Here is a 24,273-nt window from a genome sequence, read left to right on the forward strand (position 1 = left end):
GGGCAATAAGGAATGTGAATTAATCTACTCCCTGCAGAGTAAAACTACTTAAGCATGTATACTTCATGTCAGCATTTACAAAACCTGTCAGTTTGTCAGTTCCACTAATAACTTGACAAAACAATTTCTGTTTCTGGAAGTTAATAATAGGGGCTCTGGTCTCTTGGATCTTGAAATCACATTTATTTAGATTAAAAATAGCAAGATGAAACTCTCCAAACTTGCTTTCAGACTTATTTAGCAAAAGTTGCAGTTTTCTAAACAATTACAATAATGGATATGCCTTCTCTCATAGTAAGTCACATAGCAATTGTCATTGCACTGTCAACAGTTGCTATTAAAACAATAAATGGTGGGAGAGTTTTTTTCCTTCCATGTGGCAAATGCAAAACCACCATGAAAGCCTGACAGGACACCCTTTATTGCCAAGCTCTGTGTAACTGGAAGGTCAGATTTACAATGGAGAATATTTTAAGGCAGTAAAAGAGAAGACTGAGTCCACATCAGAAGTCTGTTGCTAGAAGGCAGTATCTCAGACTGCATCTGCAGTAAAATATCTTGTTAAAACAGAGTTAATTGCTTGATCAACCCCACTTCCAGAGTTCTAATTTACATCACAATGCCTTGGAGCATGTGAATTCAACTCCTTCAGCATGAAACCAAGCTGCTCCAGCTGCTAATAGGCTTTCAGCTTATGGGATACCATTAAATTGATCCAAAGTAAAGCTCCCTGAAACATCTGCAAATTGTACACACCTTTTCAGCAACATTTCACTCGATAGATCCACCCTTGTTTAGCTGTCTAGAGAACAGCTCTAAACACACATCAGCTAATCACACATCAGGCTGGGTTTGTTGTGGGTGTTAGTCTGGGTGAAAATGCTGCAATGATGGTGGCTGATGAAAACTCCTGGAAACACTGCCAGAGCAGCCTTCACCCCGTGGGTGTTTAAAGGGTCAGTGGTTTACTGACCAAATGGTTTAGTGACTAAAACGTTTTGTTACATCTGCCAAGCAACGTGAGAAAATCACACGGGGCAGGTTGTTTGTGTCAAACCTGCCCATCCATCCCAGCCCTGCATTTGGGTGAGAACCAGCAGGAGTGCCCTGTCCTGGCAGGCTGCCCTACACCCTCAGCCAAGGCAGTGGCATTCCTCATGAGTGGTCTTACTGCTAATGGAGGGAAGTGCATTTGGCTGCCAGCACAAGAGAGAGACATCAAAAGTTAAATAGATGCTGAGACTTGGTAGAAAACTTGTACAGCATTAATTTTAGGGACACTTCTGCTGAAATATCATATCTTGAAGGTGGGTGAGGTGTGCCTCCTTTTAATTACTATTCTTGATGACAATAGGAAGAAAAAAAAAAAAGAGCTTTGTGGCTCAGAAGTTCATCTGTCCCTGCTGCTTGCTTTCCTACCTGAAATCAATCATGTTTGATTCCAATTATCCTCCTAGAAACTAATTGTGATGATACCAGGGGAAAGAATACACTTTTCATTAAAGCCTCATGCTGAAATTAAAGTAACTTGGTTTCTCTTCTGATATTATCATTTATCCTTGAGGTGACTTGTAGCTGATGAGGAAGTATTTTTTTTCTTCCTCTTCTTTGTATTTCTCTTCAAAATTATTTTTCCCATCTGAAACTTTCTTTAGCAATGTTTGATTTGCCCTTCTGTGTTTTATTCCCTCCTCCAGGAGGCAACAGATTATATCCCTAAGTGAGATGCTCAAAGAAGTTCCAAGACAACAAAAGCTGGTGATGAAGTGGAGAGTCAGACCTGGTATTTTAATTATTTACTAAAATGCTGTGAAGAGTCTAGAGATGTGACAGCTAAAGGCAGATCCAGCTAATAAATACATGAACTACCAAGCCACAAAATTCCCATTTTTCTGCAAATGCACTCTGTGTGATAATTATTAAACATATTGAGCCCTCCCATCCATAAGCAGAGCTCTCTATAATAGGAATGTTTTAAAAGTTATCTGTGAGGCTAAAGTACATCTTTATGTCTGGGAGGATAATAGGATAAACTTCTTTTCCATTGTAGATAAAGAAGATGTGTTTTAAACTTGCCCAAGGGAAATTTCCAGCTGCCCAATTACTGCTAGTAAAGATCTCCTCTAAAAATGGCATTTCTCTTGGGTCAGCAGGCTATCAAATGTGTTTTCTAAAGACCAAAAGTATGTAATTACTGAAAAGGACTTCTGGACATTTCTGGTGGTTAATGTTGCTAAAATTGACCATTTTTGGGGTAGCATATTAACAGAAACAGATGGACTGGCTCCCAAGATCTTATTATCAGAAGAGGTTACAGTGCTTGCTGTCTTTCCACTTGGAAAAACAACAACAACAACAACAAAACAACAACAAACAAAACAAAACAAAACAAAACCCAAAAACAAACAAACAAACAAACAAAATGTAAACTCCCTTTCCTAAAGAAAGGAAGTCTAACATATTCTTATGGGACTGTACAGTCTGGGACTTGTCAGCAGACCCCAGCTTGTGGGTAGAAGAGGACAGAGGGAAAAGAGAGAGACATATTTATAACCCCTTGTGTTGTGAACCACCATATCAGAAACTTGCTTGTAAATATTTTCAATCACAGTAGTGTCTTTAATAGCCTCAACTTCTTTGGAGTTAAATTTCTCACTGCTACAGCTACACCTAGGGAGATGTGAATTGCAGTTTCCCAGCTAGAGGGTATCTCATGAGGTTTGCCAAGGGAGCAGATGTGACCAGAATCTAATCAACCATTCTTATAAATACCTGCATTTTTTTGACTATTCTAACATTTCCTTAGGAGTATTTTTGTGTAAAGCAGGAAATTCTCATGCAGACTAGTTCAAGGGCCCCCCTCAGGTAAGCCAGAATTGAGTTTTCTCTGACTACTCTCTCAAAATTGTATGGAAGCAATTTAAAGGACTGAGTCCCTTTTCCCTGTCATCCCATCTTTAAGACTCCTGGGATTTGATTCCTTATAAAAATTAAAGAATTAGGCTCTATAGTCATCTGGTGAACTAAAAAGGCAAAAGGCACCAAAAATTCCTAAGTGCACTGACTGCTGAACACTGACACAGCAGACTTCTTCCATATGCTGCTTCCTGCAGGCATGGAGTGCAGAGGGAATAGCTAAAAGCATCCCTTTAACCCACCTAAACCTCTCACATCCACACAACAAGCTCAGGGACCTCTCTTAATCTCATGCCTGACTTCAGCACAAATTTGTGTGCAAACAAAACCATGGCTAGACTGCCTGGGAGGTGGGCACTGACTGTTAAGTGATGACTGAATGTTCTTTAATTCTTATATGCCACATATAACTTCCCCAGCCATCTCCCCCACCATAAGCAAATTCCAGGCTTCCAAGATATTTAAAATCAGAACTACAGTTTGTAAAAATTTCCCACTCTCTTTCTATTAAGCAAAAATAGACTAAAAGATGGAGCAGCAAAAAATCAGAAATCAGGTTATATATTAAGATATGATGGAACAGCTCAAAAAGAAAAATAGAACATCACAATGAAGTAAACTGCATTTAATTAATGGCTGGGCAAGAATCTGCTGATGTTTTTAGAAATGCACTTAGAAATAATTTCAGTGCTTTTTTTGCTGAACTTCCTGTAAATAACAACCATCTTGCTCATTATAAGAATTAGTGATGGCAACAACACTTAATATCATTTGATTTATTATTGTTTCATAAACATATCCATGTTCTACTGTGTTACTCAACACAAAAACTTTCTCTGAGTAAAAGCTCAGCTTCTTCTTCATGCTCCAGAGACTATTTTACCCCAATTTTTTCCCCTGACTTTTTTCTTTTTTTTTTTTTAATTGGGACTCGTTGTTGTTTTTGACAAATAAAATTTTAACTTTGTGGAGAATGGAAAAAAGAAAGGAGACATATTTTGGAGGTCCTTTCCTGGAGATCAAAAGGTACCATTCATTGGGAAAAAAAGTCCTATTCACTGGGAGAAGAAAGGAGTGATATGATGCTTTTGAAAAGTTGGGGGTTTTCCCCTTAAAGTCCTCATTTTATAATTTCTAACTACAAGATTTCCAGCTGCATTCAAGGCAGGAGCAAAGCCAAACATCATACAGAGTGTAGCTTTCTATTCTAAAGCTGTGCAGTCACTATCATCAAATGCTCTGGATATATTTTGCCCTTTCAAATCCCTTTTGGGTTTCCCAGAAAGGCCAAGCTACTTTCAAGATGAAAAATGTTGAGAAGATTATGAAAGAATTTAAACTATATGCCTGCTTGTGATTCCAGGGGAGTGGAATCACTGTGAAACCCAAAAGTCTCTTCTGGTCCTAGTTTTACACCTTCCTTTGGAAATACCTTGTTCTCTGTAAGCTTAGTGGGATTCAGAAGGATTTATCTCAGAGGTCAGGATATGCCCACCAGGCTGAGAGAGATATCAGAGTAACAGCCTGGATATATGATGTATATTGATATATTCAGATACTTCTTAGCCAGTTAAGGTGATTATAAATATATATTACAACTCTAATGAACTTTATTCATCCTGGAAGTGTCACAAAAACACACAGGCTCAAATTATAACTGAGAAATGGAGCATGTACTCTATGTAAGACCCCACAGGCAGTAAAGGGGAAGGAAGGAAAGAAAACCACCCCAAATTATGCATTAGCTAATCCTACTACCTGAGGCTGTAAATTTCATCAAAACTACTGTAAAAACAGGTTTGAAGAATAAATGTATCAATGCAGAGAATGTCCCTATTATTTGGTCCCACCTTGGTTTGTACAGACAAGTTCAGGTCCAGAGATGCTCCTCCTGTGTCTATGGCAGCTGTATGCTGTTGATCCTCTGGCAGCATTATGATGGGGAGTAGATATGCTAAAAGAACAAAAGAAAGGAAAAAATCTTTCATTCCAAGGCCTTTTTGAGGAGATCTCCCTTCCATTAGGATGAAACTGGGGAGAATCCATTTGCTAGGCATTAATTTTTTCTACCTCATGGCCATCTTTACATTAATATATGCAGTGCAGTTCAATTTGCTATCTGAAGAAACAGCTAAATAACTCAAAATGAGCCAAGGATGAAGGATTGTCTCTTCTGACAAATTCAACACTTGAGCACCACTTTGGAGTCATTGTCTACAGTTTGGATAAATCATAGTACCTGTTGCCTCAGTGGAGGAAAAAGACACAGAAACAGCTAGGAATTGTGTCATTCCTTGGCTGCTTCTCTGTTCTTCAGTAGATAAGAGTTTGGCCCAAAACCTTTGTTTGATAGAAATTACTCCCTTGCTCTCTTCCAGCTTTTTCTTTCTCTTTTCTTTCCTAAGATGAAGCTGCAATAGGTGTTATTTGTGAAATTACAGGTTCACTGGGATGGGAAAGCCAAACCTAATAACAATCCTTCAAGAACAGACATGCTGATCAAATCCACACTGTTAAAAAACAAATGTTACTTGCACATGGGAGCAATTCCTGAGGCTGTAAATAGGGAAAGATACCTGGAGAAAATTGAGTTTAATTTGTCAAGGGAGTTATTTGTGAATTTCTTCCTGTCCATGCCAGCTGGGCAGTACATTCTGCATTAGTTGCTGAACAGAAAGTACTGCCATCAAAAATTCATGGATGCTATTGTTTCTGTTTCTTTTTTTTTTTTTTTTTTTAATTTTCTTGGCACCTGCTGCTCTTCCTCCACCACTAACCTTCTGAGTCTCAAGGCTCCTTTCACCACCTCTTTGGCACCAGCAGCTGGGGCACTGCTGCCAAAGCACACTGGATTTAATCAGGTGTGCCAGCACAAGCTCAAGTTAATCACACCTTGCTTGCAAAGGGGAGTCCAGGGATTCTGCAGACAGCATCAGCTGAACACCCACCCCAAAGCACCTTGTTTGTGGGCTGGTGACTCACCAGCAGGTCACAGGCTGTCTCAGGTGTCTGAAACTCACCTTTCAGATCTCTGCTTCTTACTGGGGAGCTCCCTTCATCTGCTTCAGGGACTTGAGGGGAGATTCTCATAGGCAGATGCAGGACAGAGAAAGCTTCCATCATGAGCTCAGATCCCTCAGTCATCTTTTGAAAACAGACATCTACTTTTGAGTTTGTCTTTGCCAAGCTACTTCATTCCCATCTTTCAAAGGATGCAATTCCCAGGTTGTTTCAGCTCTGCACAGCAATGTGGTCTTTGCTCAGCACACTTTGCACAAACTGTGAGCAGGGCTAGAAACTCTCATTTCATACAATTTAAATTGATTCCAGTCTCAGACTCCAGCTGAGGATTTAAGACAAACTCCCAAGTTGTGCAGGCTTGTGATAGTATCATGAGAGCTGGATCCATTAAAGATGACAACCATATGAAGATGTAAGCAAGGACTAGAATAAAGGCAGGAAGGAGCTTTGAGCTTTGCTGTGGAAAACCATAGAGAAGACATATTAGGAGCTGTATTAATAGAAGGGATGCAAAGGAAAGGCAGTAATGTCAGTGGATTCAGACAGTGAACTGAGATATTCCTTTGCTTGCTCAAACTCTTCTCTCTTAGTTGCAACCTCTCCGCAGAGGAAGCTCTTCTACCATTTCCCCATTGAAATTTTACCTTGGGAATTGGTAACACAGCTTTCATATCACCACAACTGGAATCCTGAGTTCTGCTGCCTGGCTTCCAAATTACTGTGACAGAGTAGTGACAACTGACAATTCTCTGCCTTTTAAAATGCCTCAGCCCTAGTCAATGAAAGTCAAACAAGTAGAAAATGTGTGAAGATCTGATTTCTCAGGCTGATTATATATACATTTATGTGTGTGTAAGCTCCAGGCCCTTCGTGTTTAATCAAGTACAGTGTTAAGAGAGTTAATGAAAAAGGAGTAGTTATCCTCTGCTAATGTAATAGATCATTTGGGGAAACAGAAGTATTGTGATTACATGGAGGGACTTAGAATGAGATCCTTGCTGCCAAAACAGAGGAAAGAGCAAGACAAAGCTACTCTACTAATTCAGTCACTGCAGATAAGACACTGGAGAATTTAGCTCTATTCTTTGCACCATTTCATGGCTTTCCAATGAAATTAAAAGCCTTTCTTTTCCATCAGAAATGGCAACAGTCTATTTGCCAGAACTAGGACTGAACTTTAGCCTTGTTCTTGGGCTCTGAGCTGGCAGACCTGTCTGTGCCCCTTTATTTTCTTTCAAGCTCGGATGTTTCAGCACCACCATATCACAGTGGTAGTTTTCTGAAGGGAGAAGAGAATACCATTCACTTCTCCAAGGTGGAGACATGCCTGGGAAAATATTTCTAGAAAGCTCCATTTCTAGGTTAATACTTGGAGGGATGGAGAAGAAGAAAAATGAGCAATCAAAGAACAAAAGTTTCTGTGGGAAATGGTAGATATCAAGTGTAAGCATGTATTTGCCAGGGGTGAGGTATTTATTTATTTAGTCCAGCTATGTCAAGAAAATAAATCAGATGCCATAACAGCTGGCAGATAAAGAGCAAGATGTTCCAGGAGCTAGCACTAATGAGTTCACAGATAATCTCCCACTGGCTGGCACTGAGCTCCCCAAGTTGACAGGAGCACTGGCATCACTACACTAAGGCTCAAAGAGAAGTGAGGAAGTTATTTAAGGAAAAACAGTGGTGCAGTCACAATGCTGTGCATCATCAACAGTGTTCAACATGCAAACCATGGAAGTATTTCTCACAGCCAGTCCTATTTATGTCAGAAACTATTAAGGCTCAAAATTGTAACTGCAGAGGTACCCCAGCCCTGTGCCTGATACCAGCTGCTACTATCAAAACATTATTTTCAGAAGAGTTTTCCTTCCATTTCAGGACCAAATAAATGACCAGATTTTTAGCACCCTTTTATTTGAATGCATATAAAGAGTCAAGGCCTTCCAAAGGTCAGAGAAAATAAAACAGACACACACAAAAAGAAACAAAACCAAACCAAAATCAACCCTGCAAGACCTGCCAAAACTGCAGCCAAATCTATCAGCATTCTGGAAGCTCAGCTATCAACTTAAATATAATGACTAAAGATCTCTCATTGTCTAGCCTGGGGAATTTCTTCCCTCAGGCTCCCTTTTCTCCCATCCAGCATTCCCTAATTCTGCTTCTGTTTAAAACAAGAGAGCTGTTGGGTTTGTGACAGAGCCACTTTAAAAGGAAATTAGACATCTTTGGAAAGCTGAGGCCATACCACTCTCTAAATGCAAGATATTCTAAGAAGCTACTTCCAGAGCACTCCCACTGGCAAGCAAGCTTTGCATTTGATTGACACCTAGCTAGCATTAAATAGGCCAAGGCACTAACAAAATTCATGAATTTTCAAAGCAAAGTAAAAGCTCTATGATTTTTTTTTTTTTTTTTTTTTTGCTAGATATGGGGTTTTCATTCCAGTTTGATGCCTTACTTAATTTTAAATGAACAGAAATTTTTATACATGTGTCTATTTAGTTGAAAGGCAGGCCATGAAGACTGCAGAGGTATCAGCAGTTGATTATAGAAATTTATTTATTCACAGCACAAATCTCACTAGGAGATGCAATCTATTTGCCAAAGAATCCTTTAAGCAGCCGTATCAAGCCACAGCTGCTCAAGAGGGGAAATTTGCAACACTTAACTACTTCAATCTAATTTCCAAAATCCTTACTGTCTACAGTCATTAAAGCCCAAGAGCATGGATTTTGTATAATTGATCTTGGTGCTGTAGGATACCTAAGTAGAGGAGTACATTTCTTTTTTGGTTTCACAAATGAAAAATAGATGCTGCTTTGTTGGTAATGAGAGAAGTGATTCCTGGCATGTCTGGCACAAAATTACCTCAGCATCACAACCCTAACAAGCTTCCAAAGGTAGATGCAGGCAGAACAGCTACAGACAGAAAAAAAAAAAAAAGGTTATTTAATAAAATATGGATGTTCAAGGAATAGGCTGGAAGTTAATTTCTCCTATCATCTTTTTCCAAGAGCACAGTAAGAAAACCCAGAAGCTGAGACGCTTGTGTGTGTGGAGTGTGAACACTGAACACTTGCAGCAGCTTTGGGCTGGGACTGGCAGTCAGTGCCACAGCAGCTTCATCTGCAGATGTTGCTCTAAATGCAAAATCTAAATAGATCTTCCAGGAGAAGAAGGAGAGCTGAGCTGCCCCCCTAACCACATCCTGCACTGCTCAGATTGCTGGTCTAAGGATCCTCCTCCTCCTCTCTGCACTTCCCTTATCCTGCAACTAAGAGGTTTAATTCAAAACTTCATACAGTACCTTCTGCTTTAGTGACATGACTCTTCTTCATTTTCTTGGTATTATTGGGCTAAAAATCTCATTGTGAAAATTGGATGTGGTTTGACTGTAACTTTTTAGTTCCTGAAGTTTGGATATCAGGCACTCTCATCCTGTATAATTCTATCAATTCTATAGATGCTTCCAAAAATACTCTGAGGATCCCCTCCAGTTTTTGAATCAAAATAGCTTTCAGGGTTGTTTGCTAATATTCATTTGCAGGAAGTCACAATGTTACTCTAAATTCAAGAACAAAAAAATTTATCCTGATTTCTACTTAGGGGGGTGGGAGTTCAACTCAAAAAAAGAAAAAAAAACAGTAAATCATTGACTTAGAAGCATTGTGACTGAACTTTGAGGTATCAGTTGGTCTACTCCCTGATTGTATTGGAAAATTAATGGACTTAATCTAACCCTGTCTTTACAAACTCCACTGAAGTTTCCATAATTCATGTGTCTGTCTCTCTTTAGATGCTGGGATCACTTCTCTGGTCACCCTTAACACTGTTTTCAGTTTTCCTTGATATTTCTTAACATGTGAAAACTACAAGCAGAGGAAGCATTGGAGCTGAGGGCTTTTTAATACACAACATTGGTTTCTCTACATTTAGGTAAAAGATCTCTGGAGTTTCTGAACTTCTTTATTACTCCTTTATGTTGTTTGGTAACACCATGAACCATAATCCTCAGCTCCTATGTCATACTTGCATTTGCTCTTGCTGAATCACAGACTTTTTTTCTTCCACGCAATTCCTCTGATTCATGAAGTTAATTTTGAATTCTTCTCAGTATCTGTGGCATCTGCAGACTTTCTGTGTTTTGTATAAGTGAGCTATACTGCCTACATCACAGAGATGCTAATAAAATAATGATTGATTTCAATTTATTAATAACTTGCTAATAAAGTAATGAGCACTAGCAGTCCTAAGGCAGCTCCCTGTGCACCCAGTGTAAGACATTCTTCCCATTTGAAGAGTACCAGAGTACCACTAGCAGGTACTCTATGAGTGCAATTTTCCAATAAGTAACTTGTTCACTTTGCATAAGTTTAATTTGGAATTTTTTTCCTAGCCTGCTTCTTTGAATGATATAGGGAGCCTTGTTATTTGCAGGGAGCAGAGCTATTATTTCAAAATGTTTCATGAAAGAGTGGTTTGTGTTTTCTCCTAATCAGATAGGCACCATGCATGTAGCATCCTTAACCTTGATAGGTTCCAAAGATCAAAGGTGCCTTCCCTTCTGCCTCCTCTCACAAGGAAAGGATGTGATAGCAGAGCATGGTGAGGTGGTGGGAAAGCCATCAGGAATGTGTTGTACTGATACTGTAACTGGAACAGATGTTTCTCTATCTATCAGAAAAACACAGCTGCTCTGAAAATAAATTACAGACTTTTCACAGGCTAAAAAGAGATTTACAGCACAAAAAGCTCCACATCATTCAGTTGCAACCATAGAGACAGGAGACTAATTAGAGCAAATCTGGAGCAGATTTTCCCTTTTGCAAAACAAGAAGTGCTCACATCACTTGCAAACAAACTGGTGCTGGTACATGCTCCATGTTATCCTGGGGTCTGTTCTCACAGCCCTGGCTCCCTGAATGCAGTAGCTGTGGCAAGAACTTCTGTGGGTATAAGTGCCATTATCTCTAAGCAAGCATCACTAATTATATCATTAAGGATCTGGTATATTTTTTTGCTGAAAATTCATTGCTTTCTAACCATCCCTCCCCCCAGTTAAATTTGGTGATATTCCATAGCCATATGGTGCTGTATTACAGCTCTGTGAATGTATTTTATATGAAGATTTAGGTAATAACACAGCTAAGTATTCCTCACCATGCAGGACAATCCTTTTGAATCATCCACTGGGACTTTGTCCTGTAATGCTCCACACATTTATCTTATTCAACCAAAATATAGATGGCTGAAAGATACCCAGAAATAAAAGGTCACATTTAGGAAGCAAGAAATATTGCCTTTCCCCCCAGGAACAACGAAGCATCTAGTAAATCCTTAGGAATGAAGAAACAATAAATTTGTGCCTTATGAGAAGGAAAAGTTAAATTACTGCCATCTGACTTGGTGACACAATCTCCAGACAGATGGAGTAAGCTTTTGCCTGGTTGCTCATTCTCATTCTTTAGCTTTAGTGGAAGATGACTTGGGAGCAAAGGGAAGGTCCAGATTCCATCATTCACCAGCCCCTTTTCTGAACTAAAATCATTATGTTGCCTCCAGGATCTGTCAGCACTTGCCAGCTGGTCTGGATGCCCAGTTGTTTTGTCTGGGAGTCATTCCCCAAGACACCACCTTTGCCTCCTGCCCTGCTCCACATGTCCTGACAGGCTGGTGTTAACCATCTCTGAACATTTGTGCAAACACTGGCACACATTTTGCCCTCATACCTTGCAGAAAATTGGAAAAAAAAACCAATTTGTAGGTGGTCAGATCTCCTGCTTCTGTGTGCCACTGTGTGCTGCAGTGCATAGAGGAGCAGGCACTGTGTAAAGCCACCCTTTTGTAAACTGGGACATGCTTTGAGTTACTCTACAAATTTCCCAAGTGAATTAAGCACTGTAGACATCAAATATAAATCCATACAGAAGAAAGACAACAGGAAGAAAAAAAAATACTTTTCACCATCACCTAGAAAAACAGATGGATGTATTGTCTGTGGGAGTTAGTCACTGTCTCAAGTTAATAATGAGAAATCTTCTAGGTCCATTGGAAAGAAGCCCTGCAATAAGGAAGATGCCTTCATCAGAATTCCCTGTCCACAGTTAGTTGTCATACCTGTTAACTTACCCTTCTCAAGACAAAAAGGAATTTCACCTGGTGGAAGAAAAATGCTTTGTTTATATCTTTGTCCATATGTAGTAGATATGATGGAATTGTACCAGGTTTCTAGGGAAGACAAGCCTTCCAGGAATACAGCAAGCAATCATAACAATGGCATTTTCTTTAAGTTATGGAGTCCTTAGTAGTAGCTTTAAGGCTTGTTTCAGGGAACTACTAGGGCATACCCTGCTTGTGCACAGCATTTCCATTTCCTTGACTTTCACCAAGGATTTACTGCTCTCTGAAAGACCAAGTTATTAGAAAGAGAGCTACCTACGGTGGGAACATCTGCTCATTTCATCAGAGAGATTTCATCCCTCCTGAAATATTTTCAGCTGTATTTCATCCTAATTCAGCTATCACACAGTGCATGATAGTCAATGAGATACTCCTCAGCTTTCCAAGCAGATTTTTACACTTGATCTCTGTCCACAGATTTGTTCCTTGCATTAGACCACCAAGCTGCTTACCTAATGAACAACAGAAAGAATACACACCGTTTTTCAGGAGAAGAAAAGTTTCAAAATCCCTCACTATCAGACTCCCTGCCAGGCTGTGGGGATCTCATTGCATTAGAAAGCAGTGAAATCATTCCAGTTTCCTAGGGCCATGTATAAATTTCAGTAGATACATCAGTCTCATTAGTTTATTGGTCATGTCTTCCATTTTTGTAAATTGGTCTGAATACTAAAATTCTCTGCATGAATGACTTTCCTTCCTCAGCCTGCACTGTGGCTGCCAGACCAGTCTCTGCCATTTTTCCCTATCTTATCCTCCTGGCAGACTTTACCTGCAGCTGTTTAAGCCCCTGTGCCTTCTCCTCAAGGAGCCACCAGGTTTCAGCATGGGATTCCAAATAACATCTCACCATAACTTTGTGCTCTGCAGTGGTTTGCTTTATGTCACTGCCTTCTGCCATGAAATTCGGTTTTTTTCTGTATTCATTGGAAATTACTTACCTTTATAGGCTCGAGGATCCTATCTGTGTTGTCTGAAATTCTGCAAGGTGAGAACTCACTGTCAGCCTGTGCCAACTGACCTGTTTGCTTTTCCCTCCTCTGTCATCTCTGCAGGGTTCCCACATAAATGAGATAAATCTTATGATTAGTCCCACTGTGTAAAAACTTGCCCTTTGTTATCTTGAATTTCATTCCATTTCTATTACCTCCCTGAAGGTCACTGAGTTCATTTGAACAATATCCCAATGCTTCTCTGTACTACTGTCTCCACATTTTGTACCATCAGCAAATTCCTACAGTACCAAAGTCCCTAATGTAAATATTACACAAAACTGAGTGTAAAACCACTAACTTGGTTAAATTAGTAAAATTAGGTAACTTGGCTAGGAGCATACTTCCAGTCCAAAACTTCTCCATTTAATATTCTCTTTTATACATTTCTTTCATTTTTCAACACTATCCTCTTTTTAGCACACAAGTCTTCGTGCAGACCTACACCAAATGCTTTAATGAAGAAAAATTAGATCTGCTTTTTTGTTTGTATAGAGGTACGTTTATATAAAAAAAATTACATTTGCTTAGTATGAACCAAGTTTTAGCAAACCTAGGTTCTGTGTTTTCCTGATTACTATTTAACTCCAAGCCTTTATTTGTTTGCTTTTTGTTCATGCTTTATTTTTGTTATTTTATGTTCTATTATTCTACATCAGAGTTTCCATAGGAAAAAAAACCCATATTTATATTCAATGGAATATTTATCCAATAGAATAAAAAAAAAAAATCCCAAACCCATGGATATTCTTCAATCTGGGAATCAAGACAAATCTAAAACCTACAATATGGAAAATTATATTACAGGACCAATGGGGGCTCAATAAAAATGCATAAGTCATTGCAAAGGTAGCAAAGAAGCAACTTATTTTGGACAGGGAATATCTTCTCATTCAGATAAACAGGCCAATACTTTCAATGTGTCTCTGCTATTGTGTCATGAATTATTCCATGGCTTATGATCATGTGAAGATTTCCATACCAAACAGCTACATCTGCATATGTCAAAAAGAACTTAGGAAAAATTACTTTTCAAGTAGTTTCACTGGTAGCAACAGGCTTGTGAGTAGAAAGTATCCTGGCATTTCAAGTAGAAAACATTTCAGGTTTGTCCTTCATTTTACCTAGAAAAAAAATTAGGACTCAAAACCACAGTGCATCCAGTGACAAGAGTCCCATGATGAAATTAAAAAGATACCAGCAAGCAAATCAGAGGCATCTAACCTGTTTTTAAAAGCAATAAAAATAAATTCTCATATCCACAAAGGAAGAGGCCTGAAGGATAACCTGCCTCAAAAATGACCTTCAAAGGGTGGAAAGAAACCAAACCTGAGAATAAGTGCAAGTCCTGAATGCCCCCAATAAGCAAGACTTGCAGAAGTAATTCAGCAGACAGATTAGTGTAAATTAAGCTTTACACAACTGTTTTTAGTCCTTGCTGGATAGTTCCTGATTTACCATTTTTACCCAGGAAAGCACCAAACAGCTTTAGGTAAATTACATTTAATCTTGATGTGGAGACATTCATAAAGCTCTGGGGTTTAAAACAGAATGCTGTAAAATGTTCACAGAATTTACCAGCACAGTGCTCTTGTAATATGCCTGTGTGGAGTTCCTGCACAGCTTAAGTGTCTGTCAGGCAAATGAAAATGGTCATTTGAAGAAGGATAATAGAACTGATGTGAAAGTGCCTCCTGATTGCTGATGCCAGCCTTTGGTTGACTGTGGATATAGACAATACCAGACTGTTCCCTAAAGGTTTTGACTTTAGAGTAAAAGAGAAATCTCAGAAAAGGACAGAAAAGTCTACCTAAAATTTGGCATTGATACTGAGAAATTCATACATGTATATACATATACATATACATATACATATACATATACATATACATATACATATACATATACATGTATATGCACGTGTATATATGTATATATTTGCATATATAAATGTCTTGTTTCCTCTCCTCAATAACTTTGAATCCTTTAAATGAAACATTTAAATACAGCACTGAACAAAACAGCAGCTGAGAACATGAGAAATTGAAAAGGAGGGGCAAAAGGATAGCAAAAGCACAATACAAGTGAAGTGAATAGGCCATTGCCAGCAAAGGTAAACTGCAGGCATTTCCTTCATCCTCCAGATCTTGCTTTTGTTTGGCCAGCAAAAGATGTATTCTTAAAATATCATAAAAACTTCCACTCCAACTGTCTGTGTGATCTATGATCTCATTGAACTATTCAGCTGGGTTTAAGGGTGGGACATTTTCCAGGGACATTACTGATCTTTCAGGAACAGGGTTCCTTTATTTGCTGAGTCCTTTTTCATTTTTCATCTAGCACAGACAGCCAGGAGAGAAAAAGATCAACACGAAGACAATTAATTTTTTTCCTTTGGTTACTTATAAAAAAGGATGAGGGAAAGACCTGGATGAATTGTTACCTTTGAAGCTACTACTGTGGAATGGATATCTTATAATTAGAGATTGATGATATCCACAGGCTGAGACGATGGGTTGATGTGTGCTTTACAAATATGCATAAAGCATCTAATGCTTTTGTATTCATAGAGTAAGTTCTTCTGCCCTCTCTAGGAAGGGGCAGGGAGGTACAATGAGAGAGTCTGACCCCCAGAATGGCTTACAGAATTGCCAGTCCCCTCAATTACCCTGCTCACATATGGGGAGCTCAAAAAACATATCACAGAATAATAAGATTGTCTCTCATTCAGTCTAGGAAGATCATCATCTCCAGAGTTAATGGTACAATATTTAACCCAGCAGAGTGTACTTAGAGTTGCTATTAAACAACAATATTGAACTAAGCAATAACCAGCCCTTGTCTCAGCTATTTATGACTGCATGGATATATTATACACATCACTGGCTTTCTCTTCTGGCATCTGTAAACTCTTCTGACTGGTTAAATGCTCCAGCATTGACACTAGAAGCAGCAATCACTACATGCCAATTCACTACTAATGAAGGAAACAGATCCAAGACCTAGGGTCACCTTCCTTTATCCACAATGCATTCTAATTTTTTTAAAACAAGGTTTATCTGGTAGGAAGAGAGGAGGAGGGAGAGGGATGAGTTCTGCTGGTTTCATTGTACTGCTCTGAAAGAAAAGCAAAATAAACAGATAATCATTTCTCAAACGTGTGTGCGATCTCCCCTGGTACTTGTGCCTGCAAAGGCAGGAAAAATTGAAGTGTACAAAGCAGAGCCTCAGTTCTTCTTTATCTTGAGTGAAGCCATGCTGTGTGCAAGCCACTGCTAAAGGCTTCTATCTGCATTGAACCATCACTTTTTTCAAATCTTAACACCTTGTGCTACAAAGCAGGTGTTAGAAGACTCATCAGATAAATCTCCTCCCCAAACCAGAAAACAATTGCACTTCTGTGTCCCTTCACATTGATTACTTACAGCCCCCAGCTGCTGCCAAGGGACAGCACTGGCAGGCAAGCTGGTTGTCAACTCAGCCTTCCTTAGTGGGCTTTCCCATCACCTTTCTGAATGAATTCTTCCTTGTAAATTGAGAATATCAAAATCTTGAAGTGTGTGGCTAAAAAGCCTAGGTTGCTACTTCTGCAAACTAGAGAGTTATAAAACCTGCTGGGCCACATGAAGGAACAACATTGATATGAAGTTTAGATGGGCTCCCAAATGGTGTAGGGATTATTTTACTTCCTTGGTTTTCCCTCTAGTTCACGTAAATCTGTTATTTCTCCCTTCCTGTGTTTCTGGAATGTCATGCTGTCTGGTTAGTGCAGAATACCAGTCACACTCTCCACGCAGGTTTTCAGTGTTTCAGTATTTCAGGAGGAAGGGTGGACAATGTTCCTTCATCACCAACTTCCACATGTACAAACAAATCAATGTAGAAGTGAGTCAAGAAGAGTTCAGGAGCACATATATTAGTGCTAAGCTGACAAGCATTAGCACAGGAAGCTTGCTTTTAATTCTCTCCCCTTCCCCTGTTTGCCATAAACAGCCCCAGTCCCACCCACAGCCCAATCCTTCACAGCAGTGATTAAAGTGAGAGATCTTTCCTTGAGCAACCTACTGCAGGGGGTACCATGGAAATGGCAGATGCAGGAATCTCAACTGTCATCCTCCTAATGAAAGGCTGCAGTGATGACAAACACAGGCAAATTCACTATGAAAATGAGTGTTTATTCCTGATATGGATGCTAAATAGATCCCTTGTTTTACCTCATCTCCTTTTGCCTGCCCTAGAAAGCTCCAGGCTCGTCATCTGCAATGGGGCAGAACCTCCACTGGCAGATACTATGGTGCAAAGATAGTTGATTCATGTGGAAGGAGATAATTTAGATCTTCATTGCACTGAGGCCAGAGATAGGAGCCTGTGGAGAAGGGAAGAAGCCATTAAAATAATTAGTAGAGTTGCAGGGAGAGGACAATGCAGGGAAAGTCTGGGAGCCAAAAGACCAGTGGTGATGCTGCAGCCTCAAAGTCTTGATATTATTAATGGCAACACTTCACCTAGGAATTCCTATACTCAGCTCAATAACTTGTGCAGTGGTTAAAAGTCTCCCCTTTAGAATGAAATCTTGCAATTTAAACACTGCAAGCAATGGAAAACCTTCTTCCTCTGAGCAGTCAGCCAATGTTGTTAATTACCTCTGCTATTAAGAAAATAAATGAATCAGAAATGTAAGAAAAAATCTTATTTCCATTTTTAATTCATGTGGTTTCTATTTCCAGCTACTGTTTCTTGTTATGATTTTGTCTAAAAGTAATAAGCACTTTCCCATCCCTGCACTTTATACTAGATATCCCCACTGGAGATAGTTAAAGAATGTGATGAGGTTACCTTTTAACCTTATTATAGACACAGGCAGCAAAATCTCTCCTGTGATGCCTCCCCATTCACTTCTTAATGCTGAACTTCAGGGGCCACTTCTGCAAGTGAGGAAGCAATTTATTCTCTTTGACAATGCAGGGCTCTCTTGGGGGATTCTGCAAAAAGTGCAGAAATGATGGCTGTTCTCAGACACAGAGATCTGCAATACAGGCAAGGGCTAGAAACCACCTTCTCTATTATATTTACAGCATTTAACTTGGTGAAACAACTTTCCTATGCTCAGGTTAAAAAAACCTTTTAGTCTGCACAGGAAGATGCATGCCTCAGCTCTCACATCTCTTGGCCAGCCATTACCCTGCTTCATTACCTGAAGGAAAACAGGTTCTGGAAATTATGTGAAGGGACAGTGAAAGTGCAGGGGACACAGGGCAAGAAGGTTTTGCCTGCAAACCTTGACACTTAGGTTTCTTTTCCTCCTTCTATGATCAAGAGGACACCTGGACTAAAAAATCAAAAATTGCACAGGGTCAACCCATAAAATTAAGCATATAAAATATTGTCAGAGGAATCTAAACTGGTAGTCTCATTCATTTAAATAAGTCTAGAGCGTAGAATTATGTCCTTAGTCTGCATACCAGATTGCACTGAATAAACTGAATACCAAACACATCAGAGGGTGAAATTAGCTTAGTGACTTGGTTGGTTGTTTTTTTCCTTTCTATTTTCCATTTTTTCTAATTTTTCCTCTAGGTAATAATTTTTTTTTCAATTTCTTTTTCTCTTGGATCTCACCAACATTATCCTGTTTGACTGAGTTTTATCAAGGGTTCAGAAGACAGAGAAGTCTTCTCAGCCTCGTCAGAGGGATTTTACTAAAGAGTCATTAAAGAAGTAATTAAAACAAATCTTAAAAGGAAAAAACACTCAACAGGCATGCTGCACTCTGCCTTTCCAAGAACAACTGTTTAATCATGGATATCAATCCATCAAGTCATTACAGCCCCTAGTTCTATGCTAAGAAACCATAGCTAAAAGGAAGAAAATTAATTATTTTAGCACTTTGTGACTTTTACAAAATGTTCCAAAGCTAATATTGTGGGGGAAACTTCACAACTGCTTCAATATGTCTTCCACAATTCTTACTAAAATCTCAAGTGAAGGCACAGGATGGGAAGTCCTTAATCATGTCTGTGATCTTGATTGGCATTGATTTCTCGTCCGGATGAGAGCTGTTCATTTCCAGAGGGAATACCTATTTTCACAGGAGTAGGAATGACATCAATCCAAGAAAGCAAATGAAGCTAAAATTAGGCAATTTTAGTGTGTTTCTGAAAAACCCAATAATTGACAGGAGCATTACTCATCACAGCATCTGAGGAGAAAATCTCCTGAGAGCAATTCTTTTTTTTCTCTCCTTCTCAAAAATGCACATATGTTTCCTTTCATTCTTTCCTGTGGGCATAAGGCATCAAAAAGGAATAGAGCTTCTTAGACATGCACAGTTTAAATGCACTGTATGCTTGGATATAAAATCATCAGTTCCAAGCAATGTTAAGCAGACTGTGCACATCCATGGATGGTAAGGGACAGAATGTGGTGAATTACTTTGGAGCCATCTCCAAGGGGAAAGAAATGTTTATTGGACAGGCCAGGATTATGCACAAGTATGCAGATGAGAAAGAGCAAGTCAATGCAATCCACACTGAACTGATGTAATGTCTCCTGCAACACTGGTGTCACAAAGCCAATTTCATGAGTTAACAGGAGACAGAGCCTGACCCGAAAATGTAATTAACGCTGAGGGTTAACCCAAATCAAACCAAAAGATTTTCAATGAGTCTTAGCCCATTTTTCATCCAGCTCCCAGAAGGTGTTTAGCTGCCACCTGGGTGCAATCATGGATAATTCCCATAATGATCCTGGACTTCAGAAACTAAAGGCAGGCTTTGGATGGAGTCCACTGGGCTCTGAAACAATTCTCCACAACTCAATGGAAGAAAAATAACAAATCTGGCCTGGCTGAACTGTGCAGCTCATGGTTTGTCTGCAGAAAGCACTCACTTTTGCCTGTAAATGAGATGAACCTGTGATCTGTTATGTATCAACCAAACTTTCCAATTCATCTGGAAGTCAGAAGGGATTGGCAGCTATAGCTCCACTCTCAAACTGTACATGGTTTGCAATTAGATGGAGTGGATACACTGGGTGTGTGCAGTTCTTGGCATTTGTAATCTTCCCAAGCAGGGTAAAAGATCCAAATAATCCAAGGCAAGAGCTTAAACCTGCCCTTCCCCACCCCCCATAATTATTTCATTATTCAGTAGCTTTTCCTATTGTCCTTTCACATTATTTCTCAGTCAGATGACACAAAGGGAATAGGCTCTGTGATAATTTCATTCGGATTTGTTCCATTCTGACTCTACCAGATATGCAGATAAAATAATTTAATTCTTTGGATTGAGCAACAAATCAATAAAGGGCCTAAATTGGCAGATACAACATATTCTGGTGACAAAGGATTTATAGAACTTGATTTAATGTATCTTGGTTTCTGCCTTGACCCCAACTTATCCAGCTGCTCTTCTTGCCATTTCACAAGGCTTGCATGCCCTGAGAGACTGGGAAGATGTAAATAATAAACAAATCACTTTAAAAACATCATGCTTTGGCTCACACTCTGCCCTCATCTGTATAGGTGTGGATTGTGCCACTTTGAATCTGACACCTCAGTAACTTCACAAACTGAAGCTCCAAGACAGAGGGACTCACCCATGGCAGACAAATAAATGCAGTTTGATTTATAGATGTGGAGTTCAATAAATTGCTTCATCTGACCTATTCTGTACCTGTGTAAAGTTAAGCATTCTAGTAAGCTGTTAATTTTCAGGGTGTCAAAGGGAAGTTTATGGAGAAATAGAAAATAAAAAACTGTCACATTTTAAGACCTCACAAAAAGAACATCCAGAACAAATTTGTTTCTTGTTTAATCAAACACTTAAGACTTCCAGTATCCAAGATCAGATACTGATCTGATTAATAACAACATAATTTCCTGACTCTTATGGGGGAATAATTTAAATTTATTTAATTAATTATATATTTATATTGTACAATAATTTTTCTTTTTTTTCCATTATCTATTATTCTATCCCATCCCAGAATGAGAAGCTACAAATCATCAGAGCCATACCGATATCAATATTTAATGTTCCTGTTGATTTCTCTGCAGAGTTTCTCTTGTCTTTGTGAAAGAAGCCTGGAGCCCAGATATTAATCAGGCTCCTGGATTTTTCTTTAATCATGTGGCAATGAATCAACCATTTTGATTCAAGGAAACCAGAGCTTCCTAGTTAGGATTCACTGAGATTTATAATCAGGTTGGTGTATTCAGGAGAGGATCCACATTCAATCAAAGTGTATCTATATTGCCTTTACACCAACATCAGCAGGACTAAGCAGTCATTACAAAAATCAAACTTAATTTAAGAGGAGAAAATTTACTCAATTGAACTTGACAAGGGAGTGATTATATTCTTATGAAGATGTAATTTCTTTTTGAGATCAGTGCATACTTGGAGAACACAGTTAAGCTTTCAGTCCTTTGACAAACCCCACAGGTGCCACGGGTACAATATCAGTAAACCCCACTACCAAAGAGAAAAACTGCTGCATTGCAGTCACTTCAAATGTAAGGGTCCTACTACACCCTGGGTGATAAAATGAGTGCTGCTGCAGGATGGAGCTCAGCTGTGAAGCACATTGCCACCCTGCTGCACAGGAGCAGAGAGCACTGCTGAAAAGATAGCTTAATGATTTGCACTAACAGTTAACAAGCTGGACACCTTTATTCTGAGCACACTAACATCTCAGGCATGAGGAAAATTCAAACCACAACATTAGTCTCCAGCACTCGTGTTTAGTGCCAGACTGCAGCTTTTGGAAGGCAAGCCCTGTTACTGATCCCTGGGTGCATGATCCAACCCCCACAGCCTGCTCACTCCCTAAACACTCTCCTGGGAGGCTGCTGCTAGAAGCAGCAATTAGGGTTGATTGAGATGAAATCTGTTATGCAGACATCTATCTAAGAAAAACTGAACTAGAAGCATTAACTCATTTTATTCAGATAAGTGAACAGCCATTTGTGATGCCCAGGGTTGGTAGTGCCAGCAAACCTGGCTCCAAACCAGTGACTTAGGAAGATGTCTCTACATCCTGAACATGATGTTGAAGGAGAAAAGGATAAGATGAAAAACAACTGAACTCTTCTCTTGGTCATCAGTGGGCAACAATTTAATGACAGATTAATTGAGACTTCCACCTCATTCATTATCTATCTACTATTATTTCACTTGCCTCAAGTAAGGTATATATTTTTTGCCTCAGCCTTCTCTTAATTTAGGTGTTGTGTTGTGGTTTTTCTGACCAGCCTCCACTTTACTGGCTCAAGACCCTTGATAAAAATCACTGGCAAAGCTGGTTTGCAGCACAGAAAAGAGTTAAGGGTCCCACAGACGGTTTAATAAAGGTAGTGTCATTTTCAATTATACAACACCAACACTCCAGTAAATTCTGTGTCACATCACCAAGGAAACTCACTGCAATAATTCAGTCAAAGCAAAAGAGAGGATTTCTACAACAATTTAATAATAACAATGTGCTCTTCTCTGTTGCCCTTTATCCAAGGATATCAGTGCTTTTCACCAATATTAATTCATTTTCTAAACACAACCTCAGAGTGTAATTTCACAAAAGTAATTGAGTATGACATTCCTATGTATCCCTAACTGTTGATACCTTGCCATGTCTCTGCAGAGCAAGAGCATCCCCAAATCACATGGTAAGAAGTTCCTTCCACCACCTCCTGACATCTTGGACACGACAAATGTAAAAATTAAGGAAGTATAATATTCTTGCATCTACTTTGCAGTTCATCCAAATTCTCTTTTATGGTCCCCAGTAAGGAGTGTGCCAGCCTGGAATACATAAAGCCAAGAATTACAAAGGCTGATGGGTAATGAAGGACATAAATAGTTGGATTATTTTATAGCCCTGCCTCTTACCAATCTGTATGCAGAGCTCCTGTAATGACATAAAACAATGAATCAGAGTCTCCATCCAAAGTGTTATGGTCAGAGAGAGAAATGGCATCATGATGGTCAGCAGCTGAACAGAGCCCCAGGCTCATGAGATCTTTCCTCTATCCCCAGACGTGCTCCAGCTCATGTCCCAGTGGAACACATTTTCCTGATTCACAACTCAGTTCCCCTGCTCAAGAAGACAGACATCTCTGTCTGCTGCAAGACAAGTGCTCAGGATGATTCTGTCCTGTGCTTTCACATCCTGGCACAGGACACAAAGAAAGGCAAAGTATTGCCCAGGCACTTTAGGAACTGACAGCACCACAACTAATGGCTGCAGCTCATATTTTTATTGCTGCCTTTTCCTCTAACTTATTTTTCTTTCATTCTTGTCTCTCTATTCTCACATTGGTCAACTTGACCTATGTTCAGGTCACTGCAAGTCTCTTTATTGACTGTGTATCTCCACTGAAGATTCATCCTCCCACTTGTCTAAATGTTAGTACTCTCTCTTTTCCTGGCAAACACAGATTTTTTAACAGAAATAAAGCCTTATGTGTTTAAGGAGACATTTCAGGGGGAAAATGGGGGAAAAATCACATATGTTGCTTGAACAAAAGGAGTAACCTACTGCACACAGTTTGGGAACATTGCCCTGAAACCAGTGAAGGAACAGAGGAAGCAGAACATGCAAGCTGTAACTCAGATTTTAATGAGACAACTGTGATTTCAGGCAAAGAAATAACTATTGATTTGACCATCACTGAAAAGGTAAAGATGCAGCTTCTCCCCTTCCTACCCAGTCCCTATGCCCATCACCTTTCAGAACCATGACATACACAAGTAAAGCAGAGCCAAAATGTCACAGCAGACACAAAGAGGGGTTTAGGACAGAGTTTGTCCTTCGTTTGCACAAGAAACACAAACCTTTCAACTTATTCCTTAGCTGTAGGACATTTAATCCATATCAACACTTGCTCTCACCTGGGGCTGCTTAGTATTTACTCAGTGCTAGCTGTGGTTCACCAGGAGCAGAGCCAGCCCTCCTGCTTTTACTCAGTTCTAGTTTCTAAGGAAATCATGACGGATCAAACAAAAGACTTTTTAGTTTGGTGTTCTGTGCCTAGCTCTAGCCCACAGCAGATGCTTAAGTGAGAAGTGAGAAGGCAAGCAGAATTTATATCCCCAAGAAATTTCTCTCCAGATCCAGAAATCCGTGGATCAGAGCTTTCCAGAGCAAGAACTGAGGTCTTTGG

Source organism: Oenanthe melanoleuca, chromosome 6 (genome assembly GCF_029582105.1).
Source record: "Oenanthe melanoleuca isolate GR-GAL-2019-014 chromosome 6, OMel1.0, whole genome shotgun sequence".
In the NCBI taxonomy this organism is placed as follows: Eukaryota; Metazoa; Chordata; class Aves; order Passeriformes; family Muscicapidae; genus Oenanthe; species Oenanthe melanoleuca.